Here is a 16,130-nt window from a genome sequence, read left to right as displayed (position 1 = left end):
CTTAGGAAAAGCCCTTCGGTGACAGGTCAGGATGAAAGGGGGAAGGGCTCTTCATCAGGTGACGAGATTAAGAGTAATAACCAAACCTACCTTGTCTTATTCACTACTACCTCTCTACCGCCTTGAAGATTTCTGATACAGTATGGGTGAAAGAGGTACTTGTGGGCTGGACTTCTCCACAGAAAAATGATGAGGATATCAATGGGAAGGAAGAGAAAGTCCTTTGATTTAATTTGAGGAATGAGAGGAGTTGTACAGGAATAGCAGGATGATGATTTGGTTGCACAGTTCTGGAAGGCTAACGGAGGCTGTATTTTTAAGTTATCTTTTTCTTTTTCAAGATTCTTCTAGGGACAGAGTCACCTTGGAGGGCATGAAGGGCTATGCTAATTTGGACATCTATCTGTCCGTCTCAGTCTGTCTGTCTGTCTCTCAGCTAGAAATGGTTTGGATCTAGATGGATTTTCTGTCTTCATTGATCTCCTATGATCCCCACAACAACCCTGAGAGGCAGGTGCTACTTTTTGTCATTTAGTGGTTTCAGTCGTGTCTGACTTTCTGTGACCCAATTTGGGGTTTTCTTGACAGAGACACTCAAGTGGTTTCCCATTTCTTTGTCCAGCTCATTTTACAGATGAGGAAACTGAGGCAAACTGGATTAAGTGACTTGCCCAAGGTCACACAACTAGTGGGTGTCTGAGGCCAGACTTGAACTCCAAATCTAGGAAACTATCCACTCCTTCATCTGGGTTTCTATTTCTGTTGGCGGCACTACCATTCCTCTGGTCCCCTACCTTTTAGAGCCCATTTCACATGCTAACTCCTCCATGCAGCTTTCTCTGAGTCTCCCAGCTAGTACTGACCTTTCTTTCCTCAGACTTCATGTAACTTTTACTTGTACCTTTTGTGAACTTACTGCATAATATTTTATATTAACATTATTTGGTTTTTGGCAAGCAGCTTTCTTTTAATACTACAAAATTAAATTTTCTTTTCACACTATCAGCATATAAAGCAAATTTACTGACTCATCTAATCAACCAAGCTGAATTCTAGGCCAGAGGATCAACTCAACAGCCATCCAGGTACTCTGCATGGCGCAGTCTATCCCCACCTGCTCAGTACCAAATGTCACTACAGTGATTTGAGGAACAAAACAAATGTGTGGGCAGAGCCTGCAATTTTTACATTTTTACATTTTAAACATACCAACATCTTTTCTAATGATTTGAGAAGTCTGTAGAACAGGATCCCTCCCTATACTTTTTTGTATCACAGACCTTTTGCTAGATCTGTGAAAAAAATGGTCTATGAAAAATGGTCTACACTTATAATTGAAGGAAATGCAAATTTTCATTTAAAGGATAGTAAAAATAAAGATATATCTCTTTTTTCCATCCAAGTTCATAGACCCCCCCCCTAAAATCTATCTACAGATTCTTTGGGAGACTAAGAGCCCCAGACTAAGAACACCTGCTCCTGGAAAAGAGTACAGCAGAAATTAGGCATAGCCCAACATCTTACCCCATATACCAAGATAAGGTCAAAATGGGCACACAATTTAGACATAAAGGGTGATACTGTAAGCAAATTAGGAGACCAAGGAATGGTTTACCTGTCAGATCTATGGAGAACAAGAGATAGAGAATATTATGGAATGCAAAATGGATCATTTGATTACATTAAATTAAAAAGGGTTTGCACAAACAAAGCCAACACAAGCAAGATTAGAAGAGAAGCAGAAAGCTGGGAAACAATTTTTATAGCCAGTGTCTCTGCAAAAGGCCTCATTTCTAAAATATATGGAGAACTGAGTCAAATCCATAAGAATAACGAAGTCATTCCCCAATTGACAAATAGTCAAAGAATATGAACAGGTAGTTTTCAGAGGAAGAAATTAAAGCTATTTATATTCATATGAAAAAATGCTCTAAATCACTATTGATTAGAGAAATGCAAATGAAAACAACTCTGAGGTACCACATCACACCTATCAGCTAACATGACAAGACAGGAGAATGATAAATGCTAGAGAAGATGTAGAAAAATTGGAACACTAATGAATTGTTGGTGGAGTTGTGAATGGATCCAACCATTCTAGAGAACAATTTGCAACTATGCCCAAGGAACTGTGAAACTGTGTATACCCTTTGATGCAGCAATACCACTACAAGGTCTGTATCCCAAAGAGATCATAAAAAAGGGAAAAGGACCCACATGTACAAAAATATTTACAGCAGCTCTTTTTGTGGTGAGAAAGAACTGGAAATTGAGGGGATGCCCATCAACTGAGGAATGGCTGAACAAGTTGTGGTATATGAGTGTAATGGAATACTATTGTTCCATAAGAAACGATGAGCAGGCAGATTTCAGAAAAACCTGTAAAGATTTGGATGAAATGATGCAGAGTGAAGTGAGCAGAACCAAGAGAACACTGTACACAGTGACAGCAACACTGTGCAATGACTAACTTTGATAAACTTAGCTCTTCTGAACAATGCAACCATTCAAGACAATTCTGAAAGAAATGCTATCCACATCCAGAGAAAGAACTATGAGGTCTGAATGCAAATAGAAGCAGACTACTTTCTCTTTTTTTTTCCTTCCCTGTGGCTTTTCACCCTTTTGTTCTGATTCTTCTTTCACAACATGACAAGGTAGAAATATGTTTAATACGATTATACATGTATAGCCCATATCACATAGCATGCCATCTTGGGGAGGAGGGGGGAAATATTTACAACTCAAAATCTTGTAAAAATGGATATTGAAAACTGAAAGTAAATTTTATAAAAAGAACCCCTGCTCCAAGATACGTAGTACCAAAAGGCAGTTGCGATCTCCTGTGTAAGGTTGACATCTTGGCACCTTTAGTGATTCCACCCTGGGCTATCAGCTAGGTAGGAGCAATGGATAGAGCACCGGACCTGGAGTCAGAAAGATCTGCGTTCAAATCTGCCTCAGACATATGACCCTGGGTAAGTCATTTTCCCTCTGTCTGCCTCAGTTTCTTCATTTGTAAAATTGGAATAATAATACCACCTACCTCCCAGGGATGTTGTAAGGGATGAAATGAGAAAATATTTGTAAAGAGATTTGTAAACTATATAAATGCTAGCTATTATTAACATCCCATAAGTGTCCCATAAGGCCACAATTCTACAAATAAAACAAAGTCGTTGGGCTGCTCAACCAAAGAAAAAAATAATCAAAGGAGGTATAAGGGGTGGGCCCTGTGTCACAAAGCAACTGAATTTCACAGTGGGAAGGGACCTTACAGATCATCTCAGCTCACCCTTAGGGAAGCTAGCTGTTGCACTAGATAGAGCACCAAGCCTGGAGTCAGGAATATCTGTGCTCAAATCTGGCCTCAGACACTTACTAGCTGTATGACCCTGGGCAAGTCACTTAATCTTGTTTGCCTCAGTTTCCTCACCTATAAAATGAGTCAGAGGAGGAAATGGCAAACCCCTCCAGCATCTTTACCAAGAAAACTCTAAATGGGATCATGAAGAATTAGACACAACTGAAAACCTGACAATCTCACCCTTAGGTTTTACAGGGGGTCCTCACCACTGCCCAGCACTGCCTCTACTGCTAGTACCTTCCTTCTGAGGTCATCTTCAATTTACACTGTACATATCTTGTATGTACTTTTTTTTCAGGATGTCTCCCCAGTTAAAATGTGAGTTCCTTGAAACCAGTCTGCTTTCTTTGTATCCTTGGTACCTAGCACCAGTAAGCCTCAATAAATGCTTGTTGATTGACAGAAAGGTCCTGCCCAAGACCACCCAGGCAGAGCTGGGCATTTCTCCCTGCTCCTGGTTCTAGCAGGGAGCTCCCTCCACATCAAGTCCTCGCCGCTTGGCTTAATGAGCATCCAGACTGTTCCAAGTTGGCACCCGTCTCTGGCAATGGTCCTTCAAGACCTGGCTCAACCAGTATCCACCTCTATCTCCAGATTCAGAAAGCACTAACCAATCAGGGGCATGGGATGTTGTAATGGTAATCAGGGCAGGATTTTTTGCTGTTCTTCCCTTAAGTGCCTTTGATGAGTCTGGCCTTTGTTTGAATGGGGCAGGTAAAGTGGGATCTTTTTTGTCTTGGAATGTTTCTCGGCACTAAGACAAACCGAGAGTCATTGAACTGTATATAATGGTTGGAGCTTTCCCACACTCTGGTTTCTCACACTCTAAATGATGAACCTCGAGCCCTCAGGGTCCTGAACAGGGTATATGTAATGGAAGGTTAGCAGTTCACTTTTGGGGGTATACTCATTGAAAGAGTGACAAGACTCTGGGAAAGCTGTAGAAATAGCCCCACTGGCTTTGTAACCCAGACAGATAGATGTTGGTGTTTTTCTGGTAACTATGAATTGCTATGGACAGACTGGTTTGTGTTATTTGCTCTGTTTATAATGTATGCTTGTAATTTCTGTTTTTATTTGCCTTGAAGTTCAGGGGGCTGATCTTTTCCCCCCGAACTAAGTGAATGATAAGTGTATGTTTGATTAAACTGAGATTGTTAAGCCCTTAAAGTTGCTTTCCTTGGAAAAGCAAATCAAAGAAACTGTGTTGGCAGCCCTTCCTGTGTGCTGGTGTTGTTGGTTTCACACAGCCACGGTAGCTACCAGCAACATTGTTGTTACAGATGTTTAGGCTGAGATAGAACTTTGTAGTAGGGCCATGACAGTGCATTGCCAGAGGCTGGACCACGGTACAACAGTGTAGGTTATCTGTGCTAGACAAAGTCCTCACCCCCAGCTCGAGTGCTGGCCCAGGCCTGGAGTGGTGGGTGTAGGTCTCTCAAAGACTCAAACCTCACCACCTGCCAAAGCCTGGCTGCCCAGGCTTAGAAAGCAGAGCTCATTCTGACCTATTGCTCTAATTTTTTATGTCATCTATCTCTAAAATGCTTTAAGCTAATTAGCTAGCATTTATACAGTACTTTAAAAATTGATTTTTATTTGTGTTATTTATTTTACTTGCACTATTTTACTTGTGTTGTTTATTTTACTTGCATTATTTTACTTGTATTATTTATTTTGCTTGTGTTATTTTACTTGTTTTTTATTTTACTTGTGTTATTTTACTTGTTTTTTATTTTATTTGTGTTATTTTACTTGTGTTATTTTCTTGTGTGATTTCATCCTCACAAACACTCTGGGGGGGGTATATTATTATTCCTCTTTTACAGATGAGTAAACTGAGTCACAGAGAGGTTAAGTGGCTCTTGAATCAATAAAAAATAATAACCAGCACTTATTAAGCATCTACTATGTGCCAGGCACTATGCTAAGCACTTTACCAATATTATCTCATTTGATCCTCACAAAAACATAGGTAGGTGCTATTATTTTCCTCATTTTACAGAGAAGCAAACTGAGGCATAGACGGGTAGAATGGCTCTTGAGTCATTACTAATAATAATATTTATAAAGCACTTTCTATGTGCTAAGCAAACATTACCTCATTTGATCTTCACAGCAAACCTCAGAGGCAGGTGCTATTATGATCCCAATTTTACAGTTGAGGAAACCAAGGCACAGAGTAAAGTGACCTGCTGAGGAAACCAAGGCAGAGAATGCTTAAGTGACTTGTCCAAAATCACACAGCTAGTTGTGACTCCAGGCTCAAGGCTCTAGCCACTGTACCACCTAGCTGCCTGACAAAAGTCACAAAGCTAGTAAGAGTCTAAGGCTGAATTTGAATTTGGGTCTTCCTGACTCCAAGTTCAACATTCTATGTACTACACTTTGGCCAAGATCAGGTGTTGTATTTAATCTCACAGTGTTTTGCACACAAAAAGCACTTAGAAAATACATATTTGTGGAATTTGTTGTTGTTGTTCAACTTCTGATTTTCCCTCTTTCCTTAATTTTCCACCTTGGATCAGTTATCAAGTCTTGTCGATTGTCCATTTGTAGTATTTGTCTTTGCAGTTCCACTATCCAGAACAGGCAAAAACAGAAGTCTTCACTGTCAGTTTCCTGGACTATTCTATCTATTACCGCACTAAGGAAGCTGGGCAGCCTAGCTGAGGATGGAAAGCAGCAGCTTCGGATAACAGCATTTAGAACTTCAGTCTCCTCTTCTCTTAACTCTGGTATTTCCTACAAGTAAGCAGATAATAGCAAACCTCTGGCCCAGGTCGTTGCTCTTAGTGGATTCTCTTAGAGTAATGGAGAGAGAGAGAGGATGATAGAGCTCTTTGAGGTGGCACAGTGTGGTTTTGGGAGTGGAGGAGCCCACTGTTCCTAGATGATAATCTGTGTGTCTGAGTTCTCTCATATTATGTACGTCCTTGGGAAAGTCATGTGCAAGCCCCCTGAGAGGTTCCAGGCACAAGGGACATAGCAGAATGTTAGATCTGTCCTGCAAGATGTCTGACAGCTGCATCACTGATGATACCTTCTAAGCCCTTCCCTTTTCCTTCAAAGACTACAGAACTCTGATAGAAGTTTGGGGCTCCTAAGTCTTTTCCCATTTCTTCCCCTTCCAACATCATTCTTTACAGCTGCCAAATGAGTCTTTCTTATTCACAGATAATGATTAAAATAGCAATAATATTAACAATTATAACCATGCTATTCCTCTCTTCAACACATTTAAACGGTGCTTGGCACATAGAAAGGACTTAATAAATATTATTATTAATGACTCAAGAACCACTTAATCTCTCTGTGACTCAGTTTACTCATCTGTAAAAGAGGAATAATACTAGCACCCTCCCCAGGGTTGTTGTGAGGATGAAATAATGCGAGTAGACAACTCCCCATTGTCTACTGAATTCCATATGTGATTCCATTCAGCAAGCATTCACAGAATCAGAGAACAGCAGATCTGGAAAAGAGCTTGAAGATTGACGTTGGTGATCCTTCAATCCAAGGGTTATTAATCCGGGGTCCATGAACCCTTTTCATGAAGACATATCAAGGAGCCCATGAACTTGGATGTGGAAAAAAATTGCATTTTTATTTTCACTAAACTCTGATTTCCTTTGGGAGCCTGTGTATTTTATTTTATGCATTTGAAAACATGATTCTGAGAGAGGGTCCATAGGTCTCACCAGACCGCTAACAGAGCCTATGACATAAAAAAGGGTTAAGAAACCCTGCTCTAATTCAATATTCTCATTTTACCAATGAGAAAAATAACTTGCCTGGGGTCATAGAACTAACAGTCGGTAACTGGCTGGTGGCAAATTAAACAAGATCCCACACCAGTCACACCATGAAGCCAACCATCTGCTTCCCCGCTTTTGGGCTGCCCATAGACATGCCACCCTCCTCACCAGACTGGGCACTTGTTCCTTCGATAGCTTCTAACTGCTTTATTCCAAACCAGTCAATAAATACCTATAGAACACCTACTACGTGCTAAGTAGTGCCTGCTGTGTGTCTAGGACACTGTGTTAGGTGTTGGGGATGCATTCACCTCAGAGATAATGATAGCAACAGTAGTGATGGCACTTACGTAGCACTTCAAGCACCTGATATATGTTAACTCATTTAATGCTCATCACAACTCTGTGTGGTAGACACCGTTATTACACCCATTTTACAGATGAGAGGTAAAGTAACTTGCCCAACGAGATGACACAGTGAACAGAGTGCTAAGCCTACAGTCAGGAAGACCTCAATTCAAATCTAACCTCAGACACCTGCTGCCCAAGGAGGTCATGATAGGCTAGGTGACCACTTGTCTAGGACATTGTAGAAGGAATTCCAGCTTCGGAAGAGGTTGGACCAGATGGCACTTTCACCTCTGGAATTCTGGGATGCTGCGATCTTGATTCTATAAAAAACAACACAGAAGCAATGTACAAATAAATATCTGCACTGTGTATTACTAACCATTCTCATAGAGCTGGCACCTGGCTTGCACCCTCCAGCGACCTTTTATGACAGCAGGTACTTCCAATTTTGCTACTTCATCTCGAAATGATAGTCTTGTTAGGCTCAGAAATAGATTTAAATCCTGCAACTCATATATTGTTAGATGTGTGACCCTAGGCACATCATTTAACCACTATCAATTTCCTCAACTATAAAATGGAGCCCTTTTTTTTTGGAAGGAGGAAGGCAGGGCAATTGGGGTTAAGTGACTTGCCCAAGGTTACACAGCTAGTAAGAGTGTCAAGTGTCTGAGGCTGGATTTGAACTCAGGTCCTCCTGACTCCAGGGCAGGTGCTCTACTCACTGTGCCACCTAGCTGCCCCTTATAAAATGGAGATCTTAATAGAACCCACCTAACAGGGTTGTTGTGAGTATTAAATGAGATAATATTTGTAAAGCACTTAGCATTCTGCCTGGTACATAGTAGGTACCTAATAAATACTTGTTCCTTTCCCCTTTCTGACCTTTCTCTCTTCTAGCTGAAAGTATTCCCTCACATCTCATTTTTTTCTGGACTATGACTTTTTCTGGACTATTCTGGAAAATGTATATATTCTAGGTATTTATATATGATAGATAAAGCATACATATATGTGATGTACTGCTTGTTGATTGGAAGGCTTGGTTGTTGTGTACACACATGCATATATAGAAATATACGCATATAGATATAAAGCCCAGTTTTCTAGCTAGACCGTGGGCGTTTTGCATGACACTCTCCTAACTGGTAGAGAGAATGTTGATACAATACTATGTGACTCTGAGGGTAAAGTGTATGCTAGAACTTTAGAGAGGCATTCTTTATGCTGTCTTAGGCTATGTATGATACTAGACTTTCTTAGGGACTGATTCCAGACACACAAAGAGATATATAGACTTTGGAAACAGTAACAAGAGGAATAGAAGATATGGAAGAATACCCTCAACATGTCCCAGATTTGTAGCTTGCCTCCTTAAAGACTTTGGGGAATCTGTCTGGCTGTGTGTTTCTCAGTTTAGATATCTTTGTTCCCTGTGAGATACCTCAAAAAATTATGTTCTAATTTTCCCCCTTTTTAAGAATAGAGAAAGATATATTTCTCTAGAGCTTTGTGAATTGAGACCTTTACAACATTCTTTTGATGTAGTCAGTGCAGATAAGAAAACTGAAGCTCAAAGATCTCATAGGAGGTCATACTCATCACATAGTTGCCAAGTGGGAGAGCTAAGCCTGGAACTCAGAGCTTCTGGCTCCAAGTTCAGAGTTCGCTTTCTTCCAAATCCCTTAAAAATCATATTTCTGGGCAACTGTCCAATTCCATCTGCCCAAAGGCACAAGTGAGCTTGCCCTAAGGTTTTTGTTATTGTTTGTTTTGGGACTTTTTTTTTTTGGAACCTGACTTTCCAGGCAACAGAGTGATTACCCATAACATAAGGCTTCTGGGCACACAGCCAGAAAATGGGTTGGTCTGTTTAGCAGACCAGAATACATTGGTTATAATTTCTTCCAACATTCTAAAGAAGCAGGGTTTGTCTTACAGGTACCATTTTTGACATGGTAGTATTGATTATTGACTGGTAATTTTAAAAGGGGAGCGAGAGGAGATACTAGCAAACAAACTACCTCACACTTTCTATGCTCAGCTTCACAGAAAATGCTAAAGTCAGCCCTGAGCTAGATATGAAAATTCTATCGATTCTGAGGTTTTATTCATTTCCAAAAGCAAGGCACTGAACTTAAGCAAGAATGGAACTGAGGTACTGCACACTCAATTCTAGATGCATTTCAAGATACCATTGTATTGATCTGGACTCATGCCTTACATACACTTTCCAATCCATTACATGAGACATTTTTGGAATCCTGACAGGCGGTACACAGATAACATTTTGACTTTTTTTCAGAGTAGTAAACTCTCGTGCCAAATTGGCAGAAATAATTGGGAGGCATGGCCAGACAAAGTACACCACAAAGTGCTGAAAGAGCTAGGAGATACAATTGTAGAACTGGTGTTGGCGATCTTTGAAAATTCACGGAGCAGGGGAAAGGCACCTAGAGGACTAGAGACAAGTGGCCAATTTTCCAAAAGTGGAAGAAGGTAGATTCTTCAAACCATAGACAAGTGGACTTAACAAATTTTCAGAATGTATTATTACAAGAATGTTTTTTGAAAACTTGGACAGGGATAGAAGGGTCACTACCAGCCAGCATGAGTTTGTCAAGAATATGTCAAATAAGTTAATTTCCCTTTTAGAGAAGGACTGATAGGAGAGGAAAGATACAGACCTAGTATACTTGGCTTTTAGTGAGGCATCTGATGAAGACTCCTCATCTGTAAAAATGGTAATTAAAAATAGCATCTACCTAATGAGGTTGTTGTAAGGTTTATAAATGAAAATATTTGTAAAGTGTTTTACCAATCTTAAAGTGTATATGTTCTAGTTATCATCATCATCATCATGATTATCTTCATTATACCCTTGTGGGGAAAATGGAGTGGTGTAGGCAGGATGGATGGATGGATAGCTGGATAGACAGATAGATAGACAGACAGACAGGTAGACAGATAAACGGATTCAGAACTGGTTCAATCATCAAACACAAGGGTCAGTCTGGAGGCAAGGAGGTTCTAAATGGAGAGCTTCAGGGCTTTGTTTAACATTTTTATCAATGACTTAGATGAAGTTATAGGTAGTAACCTTAGCAGATTTGCAACTGACACAAAGCTGGGAGGAATAACTAATATATTGGATACCAAAGGTGGTATCCAAAAATATCAAGACAGTCTGGAAGAATGGATAGGATATAATATATGAAATTTAATAGGTATAAACATGAAGCTCAACTTCTTAAAAAATCCACTATAGAGATACAGGAAGGGTCTGGGAAAGGGAAGCATGACTAAACCATATTTCATATGAAAAGATTCTTGAGATTTTGTAAGAGCAGTTCATATCTATAAACAGTTTTAAGGCATATGTCACACAATAACCCTGGGAGACAAGCAGTGTAAAGATTATCATCACCATTTCATGGATAAGGAAATAGTCTCAAGAAAGTTAAATAATACACCCAAGATCATATACCTCAGTAAGTGTTAGATCCAGAATTCAAACTCAGGCCTCTCCAGACTCCAAGTCTGATACTCTTTGGATTATACCAAGCTGCCATTCACGATGTTGGCTCAAAATGAGTCGAGAGGGTTAAATTGTATCAATCTTACTTCAGGAAGCAATATTCTGTCAGTGGTTTTTTACAACCCCTACATAACTCAGATGATCATCGAGAGTTGCCCTGGTCAGAATATCCATCATCCTGCAGTCAACCTGGTGAGTTGCTCCAAATTTAGCTGGGATGGTCCTCAGACAACATATAGTCCAACACTCAGTCTGTACGTGAGGCCTTCCAGTTTGGTCCAACCTACCTAGTAGAGCTTGCACCCCACTAGAGTAGCTTGCCAGAATCCAGGGTTTGCTCCAAATTGTAAATGAGGCTTCAGAACAAGACTTTAGTCAGTCCATCAATAAGCATTTGTTAAGTACTTACTACGTGCCAGGGAGTATGCCAAGAGCTGGGGATACAAAGAAAGTCAAAAAGACAGTCCCTGCTCTTCAGCAGCTTACTTTTAGTTGAGTCATACCATCTTAGGGTGCTTCAAAATCAGAGTACCCCGAACAAGGAAGATTAGAGTCCCTCTCTGCTTAGCTCTAGTCAGATCACACTGGAAGACTTTGCTTAATCATAAGCTCCACATTTTAGGAAAGAAATGGACAAGCTGGAATTCAGACAGAGGAAGGCAATAAGAAGAGAGAGGAGACCTGAACCCCCAATATCCAAGGATCATGTGAAGCAACTGGAAGTGTTTAGCCTGAAGTAGATCAGACTTAGGCAAGACATAGCTGGCTGTCTTCTAATATCTTAAGCCAGAGTCAACAGAGAGAAGTGGAGTGAAGCTTGTACTTCTAGGCCCCAGAGGGCAGGCTAGATACAAGTTGTAGGGGTGCAGGGTAATATAAGGAAAATTATCCTAACATCACTGTCCACCAATGGAATGGGATGCTTTAGGAGGTAATGAGATTCCCAGTATTCTTCCCATTAGTATATTGTGGAGGGAATTCCTTCTTCAGAATGGGTTGGACTAGATAGTCCATCTCTGAGATTCTGGGGTGCTATGATTTAGACGACATAGAAAATAACACAGAGGAACTGTACAAATTACTGGCCTGCTTATTGCTAACCATTTTGCATAAAGCTAGGTTGGCCCTATTTTGTTTGTTATTTCACCTTTAAATGAGAGTTTGATTAGGCTCATAAATAGATTTAAATCATACAACTCACATATACAGAATGTCCCAAAAGTCTCAGGGCAGCTTTAAGAGAACTTAAATAGCTTTAAGCTATTAAAGCTGCCCTGAGACTTTTGGGACACCTTATATATAAATGCAAATCCTTTTTAACCAATTTCAAAAATATATATATATAGAATGGGAGGGGGAAGAGAGTAGTAAATAGAGAACCTAAGGTAGAAGATGTGAAATAGGATACTTTCCTAAATCCTTCTCCTCCAGTCTAGGAATGCTTCATTCCTAGATGGAAACAGCTTTCCATCTATTGCAAAACATTAATTTCTGGCATGCCCTTTAAAAGTATTAGAAACTGGAAGGTCTTAGTAACAACAGGGTTGGCTGCTCATGCACTATAATGTTAACGGGTGAGAAACTAAGAAATCCTTAAGTGCTGAGACAATTATCCAATTACTTGCCTAACACGGTTCCGGTTGGAACCGTTTGCCTATTTGCAGAAGCCCACCCTTCCCAACGATTTGTATTTGGATAAAATTCCAGTACTGAACCGTAGAGCTTATACTCCAGTGCCAGGAAATCAGGTACAAGGAGTTGGGGGTGAGAGAGACAGAACATCTCCGAATTTCCAAGGCACCTGCCCCGGTGCTTTTAGCAGGGGGAGTGGGGAGAGGATGTGGATGGTCATCCTTGGGGTACTTGGGGCCAAAGGCGCCACCCGGGACAATCGGAGAAGACAGCCTGTGTCCCCAGAAAGTGAAGAAAGAGAAAGCACGCCAGCCCGCCAGCTCCCACCTCCCCCAACCCCGCCATACACACAGTAAGGAGAGGGCAGCCCTGCTACTCACCCCGGGAAGCGGTCGGGTGGCTGCACCCCCAGCCCGGGCGGCGATGCCGGTCAGCCGGCCCCCGGGGCGGAGGAAGTGGGGCTGCGGGGCGCTGCGGCTGTGGCCCAGAAGCGCGACGAGGGCACCCAGGAGGAAAGCGGCTGCCGCGCAGCCCAGGTAGAGGCAGAGCCGGAGCAGGACCAAACAGAGCCCGCTCTCCCCGGGCTCCCAGCCCCCGCCTCCTCCGGGCCCCAGCCAGGACAGCGCCAGCGCCAGCGCCACGAGCCCGAGCGCCGCGGCAGCCGAGGCGGCCGGCGGCGAGCGGGTAGCGGCGCGAGGCGCCGGCGGCAGCTCATGGGCTCCGGCTGCGCCTCGGCGCGGGGCCGAGGGCGCTCTCCGCTCGGGGACTGCGGCAGCCACGGGCTCCGGCTGCCGGCCGAGGCTGAGGCCGGGCGCGCCGCGGTCGGTGGCATCAGGGTGCATGGTGCTCCTTGTGCCGCTGGGGACAGGCACATCTCCCGCCCTGCTGTCCCCCAGAGCTCGGTCGGAAGGCGGCCGCTCCCCAGCTCCTTCTCGGGCTGCTCCCGCGGCTCCGGCCGCCGCTGCACGAGAGCGACGAGCAGTCCCAGCTCATACCCTGATCTCCGGCAGCCTGCGGGAGACACCGGCCCAAGCGCGGAGCCTCCGGGCTGGGCTGGACGGCGCCTCCCTTGCCACGCCTGGCCGCTGAGTCCACTCAGGTAGCCCTCAAGACTACGGACGCACCGACGCGGGGGTGCGGGGGGGGTGGTGGTTTTTTAATATGTCAATGCATCGGGTGGAGCAGAGCGGACCAGCGGAGGAGGAGGAGACGGAGGAGGAGGAAGAGGAGGAGGCGGCCCCGACGTGCGTGTCAAGCCGAGGGGGAGGAGTGCAGGCAGTGGCCGGTGGGTGAGTGACAGCTGCGAAGAGCGAGCAGCCTTTGCCGCCAAGCCCGAGCTTTACGGGGTGGCCCGGGAGAGAGCCCGCTCAAGGGCCAGGCTTCCCCCTCCGAGCCCTCCGGAATGATTCTGGCTCCGGGTTCATCCCCGATTAAAAACTTGTTATTCTCAGGCACTCAGACTTGGCCCAGGGACCAAGTGGGGGGAGGGGGAAAAGGGAGGGGAGCTTCCAGGGAGGGGGGCTCACCTAGGTATCTTAAAGGTGCGAGACAACCTAAGATGCCAGCTGAGTTTTTCATACTCTTCCCCATCCCAAGAGAACTTCAGCAACCCCGACTCGCCACCTGCCCCAAAGGAAAATTTTTCAATTGCCCAAGGTATTGATAATACCACTCTGCCAGTCACTCAGTGCTCTCAATGAGCTCCCTGGATACGTTTATGCATTTGTCAAGCCCCAGCTTTCTTCCTATTTACAGGTTCAGCACCGACAACTAATACCCCTACTCTGAATCCTTGTATCTTCGTCTTTTTCTTATTACATATGTATAGAATTTACATATTTCTGTATTTACGGCTTTTCTAATATGTGGGTAAAAGAGGCTGGTAATTCTTTATGAAAACACAGTAAATGTCCTCATTTCTAAACTCCACTTTTGAGATTCTTTGGTTATGTTTTGAAAAAATTACTCTCCCCGCCCTCTCCCTTCTTTCCTTAGATAGCAAATGGGCAGAATGTTAGGGTTTGGAGGAGTCCAAGGAAGCAAGATTGGTACCAGAGGGTGGACACAGCTGTGATTACCACTTTGGCTTCCGTTTCTTGTTCTCACCAGAGTTTCTGTTTTCTGTGGCAACTATCCAGCACAAATGCTTTTACCAAAGCAAAGCGGCATTAGTACAAAGAATTTTTTAAGTACATATTTTTTCTCATCTCCTAACAAAGCCTCAGCAAAGGACATAAATGGAAAACAAGCATGAGTATAGTATCTACCTATAGATGTGTCTGTTGGCCTTAGTAACACTCACCTTAAAAATGACTTTCTATGGAAGGGGAGAATGGGGAAGGAGATGAGCATATTTATACAACGTACTAAGCACTTTACAAAGACTTAACTAATTCCTGACTCCATTTGGGGTTTTTCTGACAGATATTGGAGTGATTTGCAATTTCCTTCTCCAGCTCATTTTACAGGTGAAGAAACTGAAGCAACGAATTAAGACTTGCCCAGGGTCACACAGCTAGTCAGTATCTGAGGCCATGTTTGAACTCAGAAAGATGTGTCTTCTAACTCCAGGCCTGGTACTCTAACAACTTCACCATCTAGCTGCTTCATTTACTTGTGTACAGTAAATTTTTTAACTTCATACCCCCTCCCATAGAATATAAGCTCCTTGAGGAAAAGGACTGGTTTCTTTTTTCTTTATATTCTCAGTACCTAGCACATAGTAGTGTAAACTCCTAGGAAATTGTGGGCCCCTACCCTGCTCTGACTAGAAGTTTCTAACTGCCGGAAGAAGACCCCCACATACCCCAGCAGTTTCTGACCACCTTTGTTCCTGAACAGAGGACTTTTCTGAGCCTTTGTTTTTGTAACCCTTCAACACTTTCCTGCAGCTTGGCTGTTTTGTGTATCCAGACTACACCCTCCTACTGTTTCCTACAATGATGTCCTATAAGAATCTCCTTCTGGGGGCAGCTAGGTGTCGAAATGAGTAGAGTACCAGCTGTGGAGTCAGGAGGACCTGAGTTCAAATCCAGCCTCAGACACTTGACACACTTACTAGCTGTGTGACCTTGGGCCAGTCACTTAACCCCAATTTCCCTGCCTTCCCCCCTCCAAAAAAAGAAAAAAGAATCTCTTCTTCTTCTCAGTCATCCCTGTTAGAAACATACTCATGTAAGAAATGGGAGGAGGAGTTTTGTTTCCACAGAACTGAAGGTGTACTTCCCCCCTCCCCCACCCCAGCTTTAGCAGAAACCAGGCCTCAGGTCAGTCAGGTGAAAGGTCAGAGGCTCGTACCCTTGCTTAAATGAGCCATTTGAAGAGAGCATGATGTAGGCAGTCAGGGGAACTAGAGAGGCCAAACCAGTGGAACCAGTTCAAGTTTATCGAGGGCCTGGTCTTGGTCAGGAGTCCAGGCCTACTGATTTGCATAATTTGCATATGTTAAAGAGGGAAGGTAAGGGAAATAAAGAATGTAGATTAA

The 16,130-nt window shown here is 43.1% G+C and overlaps 1 protein-coding gene across 1 annotated transcript in view; it reads right to left on the bottom strand.

The window, feature by feature from the left end:
- The window catches only part of SNX25 (sorting nexin 25), a 252,808-nt gene extending 239,500 nt beyond the window's left edge, over window positions 1-13,308 (bottom strand). Inside the window, exon 1 of the mRNA XM_036765361.1 lies at window positions 13,027-13,308. The gene's annotated coding sequence lies outside the window, so the exon portion shown is untranslated. The remainder of the gene's footprint in view (window positions 1-13,026) is intronic.
- Window positions 13,309-16,130: the final 2,822 nt, after the last annotated feature.

The sequence above is a fragment of the Trichosurus vulpecula genome, chromosome 6 (genome assembly GCF_011100635.1).
Source record: "Trichosurus vulpecula isolate mTriVul1 chromosome 6, mTriVul1.pri, whole genome shotgun sequence".
In the NCBI taxonomy this organism is placed as follows: domain Eukaryota; kingdom Metazoa; phylum Chordata; class Mammalia; order Diprotodontia; family Phalangeridae; genus Trichosurus; species Trichosurus vulpecula.
Note: the sequence above shows the minus strand (reverse complement) of the source record. Positions and strands in the feature narration are given on the sequence as shown.